Source organism: Oryctolagus cuniculus, chromosome 9 (genome assembly GCF_051225735.1).
Source record: "Oryctolagus cuniculus isolate XC-2025 breed Fujian yellow rabbit chromosome 9, ASM5122573v1, whole genome shotgun sequence".
NCBI classification, from domain to species: domain Eukaryota; kingdom Metazoa; phylum Chordata; class Mammalia; order Lagomorpha; family Leporidae; genus Oryctolagus; species Oryctolagus cuniculus.
In genome coordinates this window covers 85,673,803-85,690,931 of record NC_142875.1, presented here as the reverse complement: position 1 = coordinate 85,690,931, position 17,129 = coordinate 85,673,803, and the positions used below count along the sequence as shown (strand labels likewise).

The 17,129-nt window shown below is 47.9% G+C and overlaps 1 long non-coding RNA gene across 1 annotated transcript; it reads left to right on the top strand.

Moving 5' to 3' along the window:
- The first annotated feature begins 56 nt into the window (after positions 1-56).
- LOC138843835 (uncharacterized) lies at positions 57-1,422 on the top strand. Its single transcript, XR_011378864.2, has 2 exons — positions 57-768; positions 858-1,422. It is a non-coding gene; the product is annotated as an uncharacterized LOC138843835 (long non-coding RNA).
- Positions 1,423-17,129: the final 15,707 nt, after the last annotated feature.

Here is a 17,129-nt window from a genome sequence, read left to right as displayed (position 1 = left end):
GGCCGACGCCTCCGCGGCGATTGGTCCGCCCGCATGTCACTCTCGTGCGCCCGCCTCCCCTTCCTTCCCCCAACCCCAGCAGAGAGGCCTGGAGTGATTCGCCGGTGTCACTGCACAACTGGCTCGCTCGAGGGTCTCTGCGGTTGCAAAGGGTTTCTGGGTCCGAACATCGAGTTTCACGGAATCAAACAAGACATCAGTTTTAAAAACATCAGGGTGGGCCGGGCAAAGTGCCCGCAGAAGAAGCGTAGTTGGAAGGGACGGCATAGGGTGCGCCGGTGGGGTGCGGTGGAGCAGCCTTGGGCTGCTCTTTCTAACGCTGCGACCTTGAACAGCCTACGGACTCTCTGTGCCTCGTGTCTATTTCTGTGCGATGGAGGTAACAGCAGCGTTACCGGGCGCCTAAGAGGAACCGAGGTGCCCCCGCGCCCCCGCCGCAGACCACCGGGCGCACACCTATAGTAGAAGGAGCCAGGCTCTTCTGTTTGCAAAGAGGAAGAATGCATGCATGAGGAACTGCGGGCGGTCCTCGGGAAAAGGTACTAGGTAGAAGTGAGCACGGGTTGTGCAGTGTGAGATGAGGAAGAGTTCGAGAACGCGAGGCCTGACTCTGCACTGGCTGCTGTCCCGGAAGTGAGGATAATCCTGTGTTAGCAGCGTCTTAATGCATCTTAGCCCGCAGGAGGCAAGACGAGACGCAGGCGACAGCCACGGGGGATTAGAAACTCAGCAGCCCCACATGCGAGTCATTTTTGTGGTTTAGACAAGGTTTGTCTGTGTTCGCACAAGATTATGGCGTGGTCTTGCTTGTTTTTCGCTTGACGCTGGTGTAATGGGAAACTGCTTTTCTTCAACAGAACACCGTGATCTAGAAAAGCCTATAGCAGCACCAAGGCCAGCCAATGGGGCTGGGCTAGCACCTGACTGTCAGACCGCTTCCTCTTTCTCAGCACTTCCTAAATGATAGTTACCTTGCTGAATGTGGAGTCCAGTCTTTGGTTTGTATCCTAATTGCTGCTTAATAGCTCATAACCTTGGCCTTGTAACACTTCTCAGTTTCTGCAAATGAGCATGTATAGAGCACTTAACTCTTGAGTTTCAAACAAGGGAGTAGGGCTGTTGGAAAGAAGGTATACATGGGGCAGGTGCTGTAGCTTCAAGACCTGGCTGCTCCACTTCTGATCCAGCTCTCTGCTGTGGCCTGGGAAAGCACTAGAAGATGGACCAAGTCCTTGGGCCCCTGCACCTACATGGGAGACCTGGAAGAAGCTCCTGGCTCCTGGCTTCAGATCGGCACAGCTCCAGCCGTTGCGGCCATCTGGGGAGTGAACCAATGGACAGAAGACCTCTCTCTCTCTCTCTGCCTCTTCTCTCTCTGTGTAACTCTGACTTTCAAATAAATAAATAAATCTTTAAAAAAAAGAGAAGGTATACAAAAATGAGTCAGATGGCGTTCCCTAGGCAAAAGGATAAAACTTAAAATGCTATGCACTATGCTAGGTGCTATATCAAGGACACATTCAAAGTGGAAGGGCCAGTGAGAGTGGCAGACTCCACCCAGATAGAGCTGGAGTTATCTCCATCTGTCTACACAAGAACACAAGAAAAAGTAAGTGAAATAATCTATGCACACGTGTTTTTGACTGCTGTAAAGCACCATGAGGCTTTAGCTGGTATTACTACAGCAACATCTACTCTGGGACTGGCTGAATCTGCTTTCTAAACAGTGTTGGCTAGCTTAAACCCTTTTGTCTTAGCTAGCAGGAGTAAAAGGATCACTTCAGGAGCTTGACTCCTGTAAAATCAAGAAAGTCAAGGTCATTACCCAAATGTTCCTGTCTCAAAACAGCAATGGTTTTTCTCTCAAGCTTCTTGTCAGTCTTGGATCACTAGGGAGCTCCACTCACTATTGTTTTCACTCCCCAAGATAGATGGAGCCATGACCTGAATGTTGCTGCTGGCACCAGGCAAAGAGAAGGGACCATGGTGTAGCTGGCACCAGCTCTTCACAGCTTCCCCCTAGAACTGATTCGGGCCACTTCTCATGCTCAGTGGGCCAAAATACATCTAAGCACCAGGTAGAAAAATGTAATCCCTCATGTGTTCAGGAGGAGGAAGACATAGGGTTGAACAGCTCTAATGACACCCATGTCCCCAGGCTGTGATACCTGGTGAAAATCAATAGAAGGCAGAAGGCAGTTAGAAGGTGTTCTTATGGGGCTAATGTACTTCTGTGCTCTCTGGTCTCCAGGTCTTCTTAATGTACAGATGTTCCTCGACTCATGATGGGGTTACCTCCAGTTACACCCATCCTAAGAGGAGGTATTATCCGTTGAAGATGGATGTAATGCACCTAACCTACCCCACGTCCCGGCTCAGCCACACAACGCACTGCAGAGCACCGGCTGTGTCCTCTCGTGATCACGGGGCTGCTGCCACTGCCCAGCATCCGAGAGGATCAGACTGCATGGTGCCAGCCTGGGGAAGGATCAAAACTCAGCGCTACAAGTACCGTCTCTACTGAGTGCTTTCCCACCATCATCATGGTGAAACACTGTTGAGCCATCGAAAGTGGGGAACCCTCTGTTCTGCTGCCAGAATGGCAGGTGACAGTGGGCGTTATGTGAACTTGTTCTTTTCTCTTCCCAAATAATATTAGGTATTATTTGAATATGTGTTCAATTGAGGAAGCCTTAACTGACCGATAACTGGAATCTCTCACTGTGGATGTGCAAGAAGAGAAGTCAAAACACCACAGTTGATCATCAAAGAAGTTCTTCTTTGTCTGATATGAAACAGTGGAGGAAAAACCATCCCCAGAGCAAATGTGTGAATATCACCAGAGTCCAGGTCTTCCTGCTCCCAGAATGGTCTTGTTGCTCCTCACAGGGTCTTGCTTGAGCTTTGCTCCTTCAAAGATTCTGAGAGAAGAAATTGAAAAGGAAGTCCATGCCTCCAGGAGGATCTTGAACTTTTAGGCTTTCAGTTCAATAACCTAGACATCGTCATGTAAGCATATTACAGACCGATGTTGGCTTTCAGGGTCTGTATTTGTATTTCTGCTCATGGTCACCCAGGCTCCAAGCAGAGGGACTTCACTAATGTCAGTGATGAGGAAAGAAGGGGACTAAATATGAAATGACATACCCAAGCTAAGTGAAGAACAAGCAATGTCCCATCACATTGTTCAAGAAAAGTTTTCAGCCGGCACTGTGGCTCACTAGGCTAATTCTCCGCCTGCAGCGCCGGCACCCTGGGTTCTAGTCCCAGTTGGGGGACCAGATTCTGTCCCAGTTGCTCTTCTTCCAGTCCAGTGCTCTGCTGTGGCCTGGGAGGGCAGTGGAGGATGGCCCAAGTGCTTGGGCCCTGCACCCACATGGGAGACCAGGAGGAAGCACCTGGCTCCTGGCTTTGCATCGGCACAGCGCGTCAGCTGTAGTGGCCATTTGGAGGGTGAACCAACGGAAGGAAGACCTTTCTCTCTGTCTCTCTCTCTCACTGACTCTGCCTGTAAAAAAAAAAAGTTTTCATGGTATTCCAATAAAAAGTGTGGGCGAGTTGGAAACCTCTGCCACACAAATAGACATGCTGTACTCAGAGGAACTCATATGTACTGGGCAGAGCTTCATGTCAAAGGCAAAAGGCGAAGCCAATTATAGTAGCCATGAGATTTTGTTGATTTGATGTGGCATTTCTACTTCAGGTAAAATCGGCAAAGTCAAATGTGATGAAAAGCACTTAGTTACACCCATAACTGCTTACTATGTAGTTGTCAATGCAGTGGTGATAAGAGTCCAGTGTGACCCAACTCCGGGCACAAATTGTTGAAATGAAATGTAATCTTGTCATATGACCTTGGTCAATGATTTGCCAAAGCCAGCCTGACTAGATCTTATCTTTGTGAGAAACTCATCACCTGACTTCAGCCCTTGGATTTTCTTGACCTCTGTTGCACTGGACACTGCTGAACAGATTCCTCCTGAAAACATTCTCCTCCACTGGGTTCCATGAGCAGGTGGTCTTCCTGTCCCTGGAAATGCTCTGAGGTTCCTGTGTGAGCTTGCTTTTAAGTTGGCACAGCTCCCCTGGTTCCACTGCAATTCCCTTGTGAGTCAGCTGTCACAAATCACCGTGACCTCACCCCAGGCTCTTACCTCAAGGCCATCTTCTCTTGAACTTGACACCCAGAGTGTCTGCATGAATACACACGCAAATCCCCTATCTAAAATACTTGGGGTACGAAGTGTTTCAGATTTCAGAGCTGTATGTTTAGACTTTACCAGAAAAGCATCCTTAATTTGAAAATCTGAATGCACTGAAATCTAAAATTGTCTTCGTTGTCCTATGCAGCACTCCAAAAAGTCACAGGTTTCAGGGTATTTCAGATATTGGATTTTCAGATCAGGGATGCTCAACATATATATATATATATATATATATATATATATATATATATATATATATATTTGACAGGCAGAGTGGACAGTGAGAGAGAGAGACAGAGAGAAAGGTCTTCCTTTGCCGTTGGTTCACCCTCCAATGGCCGCCGCGGCCGGCGTGCTGCGCTGATCCGAAGGCAGGAGCCAGGTGCTTCTCCTGGTCTCCCATGGGGTGCAGGGCCCAAGGACCTGGGCCATCCTCCACTGCACTCCCTGGCCACAGCAGAGAGTTGGCCTGGAAGAGGGGCAACCGGGACAGAATCCGGCGCCCTGACCGGGACTAGAACCCGGTGTGCCGGTGCCGCAAGGTGGAGGATTAGCCTAGTGAGCCATGGCGCTGGCCTCAACCTATATTTTTAAAATGATTGTCAATATTCAAAGCAGATATCATATTCCTCATAAATCTGATTTTTTTTAATACTCACTGCTTCAGTCAATTGTGTCACTTGTCTAGCCAGCAGAGACAGACTTGGGAATTATTCCTAATACTTTTGGTCATCAAATACATTGCAAATGCTTCATATCATAAATAAAATGGCTTTTCAATGCCTTTGCAAGACGTGTGGCTATAAGGCAGGCTCCTTGCTTTAGGATATTTAGGCTGAACAGCTCTTTTCTGATGTGGCCAAAATGGAGGTGCTGCTTTGTCATTGGTCCATTGGTGACAGGCATTTGAAGATTGCTGGAGAGAAGGTGAGCAAATATGCAAAGGGATCAAGGAGTTCATTTGCAAGCCAGAAATCCTGAGCCTTTCCTTCAAGGTTTCAAGTTATGACAACACACCTTATAGGCTGTGATGGACCCAAGAAGACTCGGTTTTCAGAAATGCACAATAATGGCTTCAAGAAGAAATCCACCCTGAGAGTGGTGGTGGAGAGCCAGCCTCAACAACAGGGCCTGTCTTGGCCTAGGGGAGGGTGAGTTAGGAACAGAGTGATGAGATGGCGTTGGAGCTTGGGGTCCCCTGAGAGAAATAACTGATTAACTTTAAAGGAAACCATTAGTCATTAGACTTGGAACCAGGAACTCAGCATCCACAGTGGGGAGTAACCATGCTATGACTTTTACACCCAAGAACTGCACTTCCTGTTTTCTGTGTTGCCAAAGCAGAGGCTGGAACCTTAGACTCAGTGACCAAACTTCTCAGATTCTTTTTCACACAAGTGCAGCAAACAAGATGAATATACAAACACAGAACTTGATTTGTTTGGGTAGTGACTTCAATGTTGCTTTTTCCCCTCCCCCAGTAAATGAACCAGGACCCCCCCGGACAGCTGCCGGAGCAGGGTCTAGACACTTGCTGGGTCTTCAGTAATGTTTGGATGTGGGTTTACATTTTGCTTGATCAGATACACATAGTACTGTCTTTAAGAAAGTGCAGAGGACAACCTGGTCACTGCTCTGAACTAACATTTTTCTTTTCAAAGGAGTTAGGCTGGTCTTACAAATTTTTGGGCATGGGAACAGAGAAGGGTTTAAAGCCAGCAGAATGAGTTACATTCATGCCCACACAACCCAACCCAGCTCCTTCCAGCTCCGACTCCTTTGTCTAGGTTCACTAGGCTAATCCTCTGCCTGCGGCGCCGGTCGGGGTACTGGATTCTGTCGTGGTTGCTCCTCTTCCAGGCCAGCTCTCTGCTGTGGCCCAGGAGTGCAGTGGAGGATGGCCCAAGGACTTGAGCCCTGCACCTGCATGGGAGACCAGGAGAAGCACCTTACTCCTGGCCTCAGATCAGTGCGGTGCGCCGGCCACAGCGGCCATTGGAGGGTGAACCAATGGAAAAGGAAGACCTTTCTCTCTGTCTCTCTCTCTCACTGTCCACTTTGCCTGTCAAAAAAATGAGCAAGTAATGGGACTGGTGCTGTGGCATAACAGGTAAGGCTGCCACCTGCAGTGCTGGCATGCCATATGGACACTGGCTCAGGTCCCGCCTACTCCACCTCCAATCCAGCTCTCTGCTATGGCCTGGGAAAGCAGTAGAAGTTGGCCCAAGTTCTTCAGCCTTTATACCCGTGTGGGAAACCTGGAGGAAGCTCCTGGCTCCTGGCTTCTTGTGGATAGGTGCAGCTCTGGCCATTGGCAGCCATCTGGGAAGTGAACTAGTGGATGGAAGTTTTCTCTCTCTCTCTGCCTCTGCCTCTCTCTCTCTCTCTTTAACTTTGCCTTTCAAATAAATAAATAAATAAACAAAATCTTTAAAAAAATGAGCAAGGATTTTCTTTTGGTGTTGAAATTCATTTGATCAGCCTGAGGTGAAATGAACGAACAGTTGCACACACTGTAAGTTAAGAAGTAAATTGGTAAAACTTTTTTCAGAGTAACAACTTAGCAATGCACACTAAAATCATTATACATTCTGTACCCAGAAGGCCTACTGATGAGATAATATGACTTTAGCTACTTGGATTTTTATCATAAAGTTACTTATAAGTTGAAAAGACATAAATCTCTCTCTCCTCCCCACCCCAAATATAGTTGAAATAGTGTATGCATATACTTGTTTGTTTTCAAAGGATATTTAGTTACAAGGACAGTTCTCATGACATATGAAAAGAAAATAGGCAACAAAAATCAGGTAATATATTTTTTGTTAAAAAATAAGTATAAATGTGAATGTATAGAAAAAAAACCCAGAAAGTAATATATCAGATGTTATAGCAATTATCTCTGAGTGGTAGAATTACTAACAAGTTTTTATTGGCATGTTAAATACCATAGACAGGGCAGGTGTTTGGCCTGGTGGTTAAACTGCCTGTTGAGACTCGTACATCCTACATCAGAGTGTCTGGGTTCAGTCTTGAATACAGCTTCCCGCTAAGGCAGTCCCTGGGAAGCAGTGATGACGGCTCAAGTAGTCTGGGTTCCTGCCACCTGTGGGGGAGACTTGGGTTGAGTTCCTGGCTCTGGACCTTGGCCTCTGCCCAGCCCAAGTCACTGAGTGCATTTGGGGAGTAAAACAGCAGCTAGGAGCTCTTTCTCTGTCATGTGCTCTGTGTCACAAATATCATCAACAGCATAACTTTCTATATTCTTCATATTTGCAACGGTGAATACAAATCAATTTATCATCAGAAAGGGTTTGGTTGAAAGAAATGAGTGGGGGATGATAATAAAGCAATTCTTTAAGGAGACCACTCACAGTCATTAAAAAGCTTTAGAGAAAAAAGGAAAAAAAGCAAACCCAGACCATCTCAAAGGTTGATACCTCCCAAGTGGTTTTACAAACTTTAAAGCTGATTCAGCAACCATGTGACAAAACGTGCCAGGTCGCCTAAGATAAGGCAGGATGCATACTGATGGCTGCCAAGTCCTTTATCTGGACAAGTTCTGCCAAGAATAGAGAAATAAGTGCTCTGAAGGGAAGCAGCGGCACAAGGGTGAACTTAGGGGCTAGCGGAACGAACCTGCTTGCAACCAGACTCATAAGAGGGCAGGAGGGACCCCCAGGAACTGAAGGTGAAATGCCAGTGTTGACTCTTCCCGACCCACGCCTGTGAGATGAGAGCTGTGGAAAGGGTCGCTCCTGGGATCCAGGCCCAGCTACCTACTACCCCCTGAGTTTTCCTGGCAAACTGTCCGCTACACTCTCATCTTCCCCCTCCCAGCCGCTCCTTACTCACTTTTTATCACTGCTGTCCCATGGCCAGAGCCCTCCCTGCAGTTATAAAACCAGGGCAGTCCCGCCAGCTGGCTTACACACCTGGGAGAGCCACGCCCTTGGGTATGGTTAAAGGAAGGAAGATAGAATTTATCTTGCCAACCTTCAAGTCAAGCCTGACTCATTCTGGGTTACTTTGTTTTTATTTTCCCATGAACTTGACAGTAGACACTGCTTTGCAACATGCAGAAACCCTTCAGGCACTCAGAACAGTCTGGGCAAATATACTTGGCTCTCCCACAGGGCCAAGTACAGGTGTACCTGTACCGACACAATACAACCATTTTCTTAGCACTTACATTGCAGTGGGTTCACAAGTAATTGAGATGATGTATAGGTTATACACAAAAGTGATTTCATTTTAGATAAGGGACTGGGGTGTCTGCGGATTTGGGGATCCTCAGGTGTCCTGGAACCAGTTCCCCATTGATTCTGGGCAGTGACTGCATTAAGAACATGATTAGGCAAACTGGAAGCAAGGAGCTGGCAAGCTCCAAACATAAAGGAAGGAGGAGGGGAGGAGAAGGGGAAAGGAAGGAGGAAGGGGAGGAGGAAGAGGAGTAGAGGAGAAAGATAAGGAGAGGAGTTGTCACAGGTTAAGCTGTGCTGGTTCGAGTCCTGGCTGGCTACTCCACTTCCAATCCAGCTCCCTGCTAATGTGCCTGCGAAAAGCAAAAGAAGATGGTCCAAATGTTTAGACCCCCGAACCCAGGTGGGACACCTGGAAGAAGCTCCTGGCTCCTGGCTTCAGCCTGGCACAGCCCTGGCCATTGCAGCCATTTGGGGAGTGAACCAGCAGATGGAAGATGGAAGACATCTCCCTCTCCTTCTCTCTCTCTCTCTCTCGGTCTCTCCCTCTGTTTCTGTAACTCTGACATTCAAATAAATAAAAATTGCTGGTGAGAGATGGATAGGCAGATTTTCTTCAGGAGAGGCTACAGTAATACCCCATGAGCCACTGCATCAGGCTCCTGCAGTGAGGGAGAGAGATTGGGCTCAATCCCAGCTCCTACAGGACAGAGTGGGTGTCAGTGGCTAGAAAATTACTAGGAGGAAACACCAAGGATAAGGGATTCCTGGTTAGCCTGACCTGACAGATCACTACTGAAGGCAGCTGCTAAGATACTGAGGATGGCAGATGCCCAGGGTGGGTGATTTTCACTAAACCGACTTGTCAGGATGCTTCTTCCATCAGCACAGAGGGGCCCGAGGTCAGGACTCAGAAGAAGAGGGGGAGGAAGAGGAGGAGGAAGAGGAGTAGAGGAGAAAGATAAGGAGAGGAGTTGTCACAAGTTAAGCTGTGATGGAAGGCTTGGTCAAAGGAGAGCCTTAGTCAGCTCCTCCTGCAAAGAGAGAGCATGGACCGCATCAGCCCCGTTCCCAGAGCAAGAAGAAGCCGAGCAAAGTGAAACTCAGTGTCTGTTCTGAGACTCAACAGACAATGCGTGCCTGTGAACAGATGTGGAGAGACAACAAACCCAGAGTCCCTGTTGAGAGGCCCCATCTGGAGCAGAAGGCTTGCAGCCCTCAGTCGGTGCACACGTGTATACGGGCATTTTGATAAATTGCTGGGGGCCTTTGGGGGTGTAGATTAGCCTGAGACTATACAACTCAGGGGTTCTGTGGTCTAAAGCAGGGGAGATCTTGCCTCCAGAAACTCCACCAGGCTCTCGTGATGAGCATCAAGGAGGATCCTCTTGGCTTAGGTGGGCAAAGGGGACTGTTGACCATTTTGAAAGATGCCCAGAGTATTCTGCTAGTGAGGAGCTCCCCTCTGGGTGAGACTACAGGGGCCTTATTGCACCTGGGGAAAGGCATTTTCCTGCCTCCTGCCCACTCTGGCTTTCCTGTCTCACCCAAGAAAGGAACAAAAGCTGATACAGATTTGTGGAGGTCACAGTCCCAGGGACTTGGGTCCGTTGAAAGACCAATATTAGTTATGAGACTCAATTAGAATGCTGCTGCCCCCCAAGAAAGCTGTAGCAGGACAGTGGGTGACCGATGAAGCTGCATGGGGGCCTCTGTGTAGGAGTTTCTGATATCTGCAACAACAACAAAGATGAACCACAGCCCAGCCCCTAAACAGAGTCACGTCCAAACTCACACACGAGGCCTCGGTCACATCCACCTTTCAACAGAAAGCTGCAGAACAGGTCAAAAGGCCAACAAAAACCCAGGCCAAAGCATTGTATGCAGTCATACAGTCCCAGATATGACAGAGTTTGAGGAATTGTTGGGCAGTCAATTGAAAATCACTGTGACCTCATAGACAGGGTTCTGTTGGAAAAAGTAGACAACTGGCAAGAACAGATAGGTGGTATCAGCCTAGAGATGGAAATTCTAAAAAAACAAACAAACAAACAAACAAAAAACCCACAAGAGAAATGCTAGAAATAAAAAACACTGCAACAGAAATTAAGATCCTGCCTCTGGTGGGCTCTACAGTAGATTAGCAATGGCCATGGAAAGAATCGCTGAGCTTGAAGACAGAACAAAGTGTGTTGAGTGCCAGTGTGGGAGAGATGCCATGATCAGCACCCAAGAACAGGACAAGCAGTCTCTGTCCTCTTGCAGCTGCATCACTCAACAGCCATGCAGAAAATTCAGGATGCACATGCTGGGATCGGAATGTGTCTCCCCAAAGTTCAGGTGTTGGAGGTTTAAACCCCAAAGTCCTGTGTTAACGGTCTTTGGAGGTGGGGCCTTTGGGAAGTGATTACCACTAGATGATGAGGTCATGGGGGAGGGGCCCCCATGATGCCATCCGTGGCTTGACAAGAAGGGGACAGAGAGCCCTGAGCTGGCTCACCTGCTCCGTGTCACCGGGTGATGCCGTCCGCCATGGTGGGACACAGCAGGAAGGCCCTCACCCGAGGCTGAGCAGATGCTGTCTCCACACTCTTGGACACACCAGCCTCCAGAACTGTAAGAAGTAAACTTCCTTTTGTTGTACATGACCAGTTGCAGGTATTCAGTCCTGGCAACAGAAGGCAGACTGAGACAGCATCCATTCACCTGTGTGTCCCGTCTTCTTCCTTTCTGTCGCCACTGTCTGCCAGCAGCCCAGCCTAGGCCTCCCGCTGTTGGAAGTCGCCTGGATTGCTCTCCCACTGTCACGCGGCAGGGTTGGTGCCTTCTGCAGGACTTGGGGGAGCATTTGTTCCCTGTCCTTGTTTGGTGGCTGCTGGCGATTCACCGTGTCCCTTGGCTTGTGTCATCCGTAGCATTCTCCCTGGGTGACTGTGTTGGTCACATTGGATTGGGATCCACGCTATTCCAGCATGATCTCATCTTAGCTAATCACAAAAACTCTATTTGCAAATAAGGCCACATTCTGAGGTTCTGGAGGTTAAGATTTCCACTTGCCTTCTTGGGCACACAACTCAGCTGTAACACTTACATCTTCTACATCAATTTCTGTTCCAGTAAGGGAAAACTCAGTGAAGAAAGTAAAAACACAATAAAAGTGACTACAGAAAGATCTGCCTTTTATTACTCACTTGGGCCAGCAGCTCTGAACAACAGCAGTTGATAGAAATCTTCCTCCCTGTTTGTTGGTTCAAATAATTGAGGTGGGTGATGGGTTTAAAATTAACTCTTTGATTCTCTTCCCTTCCAGGGTGGGAGGTAATTCCCCCCTCTTATGACTTCAGATTGGAGTTAATATTTGTTATTGGTAGCTGAAAATGTTAGTTCATACAGAATTTGAATGATGCCTTTGGAAATTTATTCTTTTTATTTGTTTTGAAACTAAAGAAGAAATCAAGGCAGCTAGAAGAAAATTAAACAAAAATAAAAATAAACATATTAGGAATAATTACTGAAAAGGAAGTTTGTAGTTAATGGGGTGTAAAGAACGAGCTAGGCTGGGTAGTAAGCCACAGCTTTTGTAGCATTTAAACTTGAGGCTTAGAATGCTATGAGGTAGTAAAAAAACAAAACAAAACAAAACAAAACAAAAAAAACACTCCATTGTCTTCATCATAGCTCTTTCTGATGTCAGAATTTGATCATATCAACAGTGAAATCTTATCCTTCCCTAAGCTGATTTTTAAAATTTGTCATATAAATTCTACAAAGGCTTCTTGAATACCACTATGAAGGTGTTTCACAGAGTTAGAGGAGGAGTGGGCATTTAGCACACTCCCATACCAGAGTACCTGGGTTCAATTCCAGCTTCCGGCTACTGCAAACCCTGAGATGCAGCAGGGATGCCAAGTAGTTGGCTGAAACAGCGGTTACATATTTTCTCATAGTTGGGAGGCTAAAAGTACAAAATCAAGGCAGGGTTGTTCCACTGAGGCCTCGCTCCTTGGTTTCCAAATATTTTTCTTCCCCCTCTTTTTTTTTTTTTTTAAAGATTTATTTATTTGAAACTCAGTAACACACACACACACAGAGAGAGAAAGAGAGAGAGAGAGAGAGAGAGAGAGAGACAGGTTGTCCATCCGCTGGTTCACTCCACAATTGGCCGCAACGGCCGGAGCTGCGCCGATCTGAAGCCAGGAACCGGGAGCTTTTTCCGGGTGTCCCACGTGGGTGCAGGGGCCTAAGGACTTGGGCCATCTTCTGCTGCTTTCCCAAGCCATAGTAGAGAGCTGGATCCGAAGAGGAGCAGCCGGGACTAGAACTGGTGTCCATTTGGGATGCCGACGCTTCAGGCCGGGCGTTAACCCGCTGCACCACAGCGCCAGCCCCTCTTCTCTTTGTATCTTCACATAGTCTTCCTCCTGTTCAGAGCTGCCCTTGGTTCTTGTCTTTGACTCCCAGGAACACCAGTCTTGTTGGATCAGAACTCACCCTTATGGCCTTATTTAACTTTTTTTTTTTTTTCAGATTTATTTTATTGGAAAGGCGCAGTTACAGAGAGAAAGAGGGAGAGGCAGAGAGGTGGAGAGATAGACCTATCCACTGGTTCACTCCTCAAATGGCCACAACTTCCAGGGCTGGGCCAAACTGAAGCCAGGAGCCAGAAGCTCCTTCTGGGTCTCCCACATGGGTGCAGGGGCCCAAGGGCTTAGGCCACTCTCTATTGCTTTCCCAGGTGCATTAGCAGGGAGTTGGATCAAAAGTGGAGCAGCCGGGACTCAAATTGGTGCCCATATAGGATGCCGGCACTGCAGGCAAGAGTTTTAACCCTCTATGCCTTCAATACTGGCCCCGGATTCATTTAACTTTAATCACCTTTTTAAAGGCCCTATCACCAAATACAGACACATGGAGGGTTAAGGCTTCAACCTATGAAATTTGGGGAGCTCAGTTCAGATCACAATAAGGTGTTGTACTACATTGCCTTGTTATACACCTTTTATACTGCTACTGTCTAAATATGGCTTGCCCCCACCAAAACTCATGTTGAAGCATATTTCATTACAATGGCAGTGTTGGGAAGGTGGGGCATCATGGGAAGATGTTTGTGCCTTGGGGGCAGGGCCCCTTGAATAGATTCATGGCATAATACTAAGCGACTTCTCATGCTCATGGTGTTGGGGTAGTTACGAGACAGGCTTATTATTCTCTCTCTGTCTCAAAAATTTATTTATTTGAAAGGCGGAGTTACAGAGTGAGAGAGGCAGAGGCAGAGACAGAGAAATCTTCCATCCTCTGATTCACTCCTCAAATGGCTGCAACGGCCAGGACCAGGCCAGACCGAAACCAGGGAGCCAGAAGTTTCGTCCAGGTCACCCAAGGAGGTGCAGGGGCCCAAGCATTTGGGCCATCTTCCACTGCTTTGCTGGGTGCATTAGCAGGGAGCTGGATGGGAAGTGGAGCAGCCAGGACACTAACCGGCACCAGTAGGGGAAGCTTAACCTACCAAGCCACAGAGCTGCCCCTGTGGTCTCTTATGCAGGTGTCTGCTTCCTCCTCTGTTTTTTTTTTTTTTTTTTTTTTTTCCCCGCCATGAGTGGAAGTGGAAGCGGCATGTGACCCTTGCCAGATACAGTTGCTCCATCTAGGATTTTCCAGCTTCCAGAATCATGAGCCAAAATAAACCCCTCTTCTTTATAAACCACGCAGTCTCAGTTCTTCTGTTCAACAGCAACAGACAGCAGACGAGACAGACATACTTGTCCATTGAGGACTGCCGGGTGGACACCAAACTCCCCAAATTTTCATGTCCCATTATATAAAATGGCATGATATTTGCACAGAATCTGCATGCATCCCCCAGGGGGTCAAAATCACCCTAGATTTACTTATAAGACCTAACAAGATATAAGTGTGATGCAAAGAGTTATAATACTCCATTGCTGAGGAAGTGACGACAAGAAAAACAAGTCTGTACATATTCAGGACAGGTTGCAAATTTTTTTTCTGAGCATTGTCAGTCCGTGGTTTGTTGGATCCACAGGTGCAGAACCCACAGTTAGAGAGTGTCGGCTGTAGCATAGCATTTATGTGTTAGGCAGTTCATGAGAAGCGTTCAAGTTTAATTTTCTCTCTGAGCCCAAATCCCTGGCAAACAGTGACAATTTACCCAAAGACTGAACTGGCCCAGGTGGCAAGTCTGGAACACCAGATCAATGATTTATGCCTGGTAAAAGGGGAGGGAAGGCTGGGGAGGCAGGTTGGGCAAGAATATTAAATTCCAGAGTAAAATTTATCGCAGTCCTTAGAGGAGGAAGCAATGATACACAAATGACACATAACAGGCAGAGCCCAGAAAGCAGCAGCCCTAGGCAGAAGCCAGGACCCTAGGGGCTGCCTTAACTCAGGATGTGCCCACCACACCAAGGAAGAGTGTGGGAGAACTGAGTAATTGAAGTAAGGACAAGAAATGGAAGTTGCTAGCAATCAGAGGGTACAGAGGAAGAGGAAGAGGGTGACTCTTCTCAAATATAATTTCTCTTCCAAATCTGTGTGCTTCTTAGAGTGGGAGGGATGTGTGGCCGTGTCAGGAAGAGAGGTGTGTGCTGGAGACTGGTGTGGAGTCTCTCCAATAGTGCAGCTTGTTGCCAAGAAGGCTTGGTATAAAACAGGGTTGTGAGCACGGGAAGTGTATCATTTCCCCAACCTCTAAGTGGTGGCCACGTTTCTTCTTGGCCATGTGGGCCAGAAGTAAAGCAAGTCCCTGAGGTTGACCCTTGAGTGTCAAGTACTCCATTCTCCCGGCTGCCCCATTTTGAGGAAGAAATGGAATTAAAGATACATTTATTTTGGTGCCAAAAAAGAAATCCAAGCATGATTTTTTTCATTATGTACATTGTCTGTGAACCTTTGAAAACCCCTTCATATGCATGGATCTCAAGATCTTTTTGTACCAAAATAAAGTTTTTTATTTATTTGAAATATAGAGATGGAGAAAAATATCTTCCATGCACTACTTTACTCCCCAAACATCCAGAACAGCAGGGGCTAGGCCAGGCCAAAGCCAGGAGCTGGAACTCCATTTGGGTCTCCCCTGTGGTTGGCAGGGACCCAAGTACTTAAGCCATCGCCTGCTGTCTCCTAGGGAGCCCATTAGCAGGAAATGAATTGGAAGCAGGGCCAGGACTCAAACCCAAGCACTCCCATATGGGATGTGGATATCTTAAGTAGCATCTTAACCACTGCACCGAGTGCCTGCCCCTAACCTTATCTTCCACAAACTTTTTGGGAACATCCTTGTATTTTATTTATTTATTTTAAAAGTTTTATTTATTTATTTATTTTTTGACAGGCAGAGTGGACAGTGAGAGAGAGAGACAGGGAGAAAGGTCTTCCTTTACCCTTGGTTCACCCTCCAATGGCCGGCGCACCGCGCTGATCCAAAGCCAGGAGCCAGGTGCCTCCTCCTGGTCTCCCATGCAGGTGCAGGGCTCAAGTCCTTGGGCCATCCTCCACTGCACTCCTGGGCCACAGCAGAGAGCTGGCCTGGAAGAGGGGCAACCAGGACAGAATCCGGTGCCCTGACTGGGACTAGAACCCGGTGTGCCGGCGCCGCAAGGCGGAGGATTAGCCTAGTGAGCCACGGCGCCGGCCACATCTTTGTATTTTATCCCTTCAATGCTCAAAACTCAGAACTTGATCATGAGGTGTTATTGACTGACTTGTGCAGAACTGAAACTTGTCACCAGATTCATGCCTTAGCAGCAGCTGATGCATGGTACCAGTTCCTCTTAAGCCAGAACACAGAATCTGAAAAGGCACATCTAGTGGGATATTCCACTAACCATTGCTAAGCCACACAGCATGACAATAGCATGCCCTGCTCATGGGTGGCGGGGTATCTGCCTCGCCAGAACACCAAGGTCGTATTTTACTGGGAACAACTGCCAAAAGCCTAGAGGCTCAAAAGACAGTTAGAAATGTTATCAGTGAGCTGCACGTTTTGGAAACTTGAAGAGGGAGTCGATCACCGCTGGTCTCCTCCCACATCCACGCTGCTCCTTGTCACATGCACATTTTCTTAACCTTGCCGCTAGGGCTAGAGTTTCACTCAGATGGTTCTCCTTCTCCACAAGCCCTCAACTCCAATGTCATGGCCCTCCATCCCCAGTCCCAGAGGCTGAGTCATTCTTAGCCTAATCCAATCACTCTCCTCCCATTTGGATTACTGTAACAACGGCATCCTGGCCTAGAGCAGTCTGCCAGGCTGCTTCACAGTTAGCAAGGGGACACATCCCACCCCCCTCTTTTTTTTTTGCTTGTGGAAATTGTATGGTGGTGAAGCTTAAAGCTGCTGCAGCCATCTTGTGACCATGAGACGAGCTAGTACCGGACAAACTGCCGTGGATGAAGGGCAAGGCGGAAAGATAGGAAAAAACTCGATTCCTGAATGAATGGTTGAGTTGCTGAGCTGTACAACAGGGGAGCCCGCTTTTCTGGCCGCGGCTCACTAGGCTAATCCTCCGCCTTGCGGCGCCAGCACACCGGGTTCTAGTCCCGGTTGGGGTGCCGGATTCTGTCCTGGTTGCCCCTCTTCCAGGCCAGCTCTCTGCTGTGGCCAGGGAGTGCAGTGGAGGATGGCCCAGGTGCTTGGGCTCTGCACCCTCATGGGAGACCAGGAGAAGCACCTGGCTCCTGCCATCGGATCAGCGCGGTGCACCGG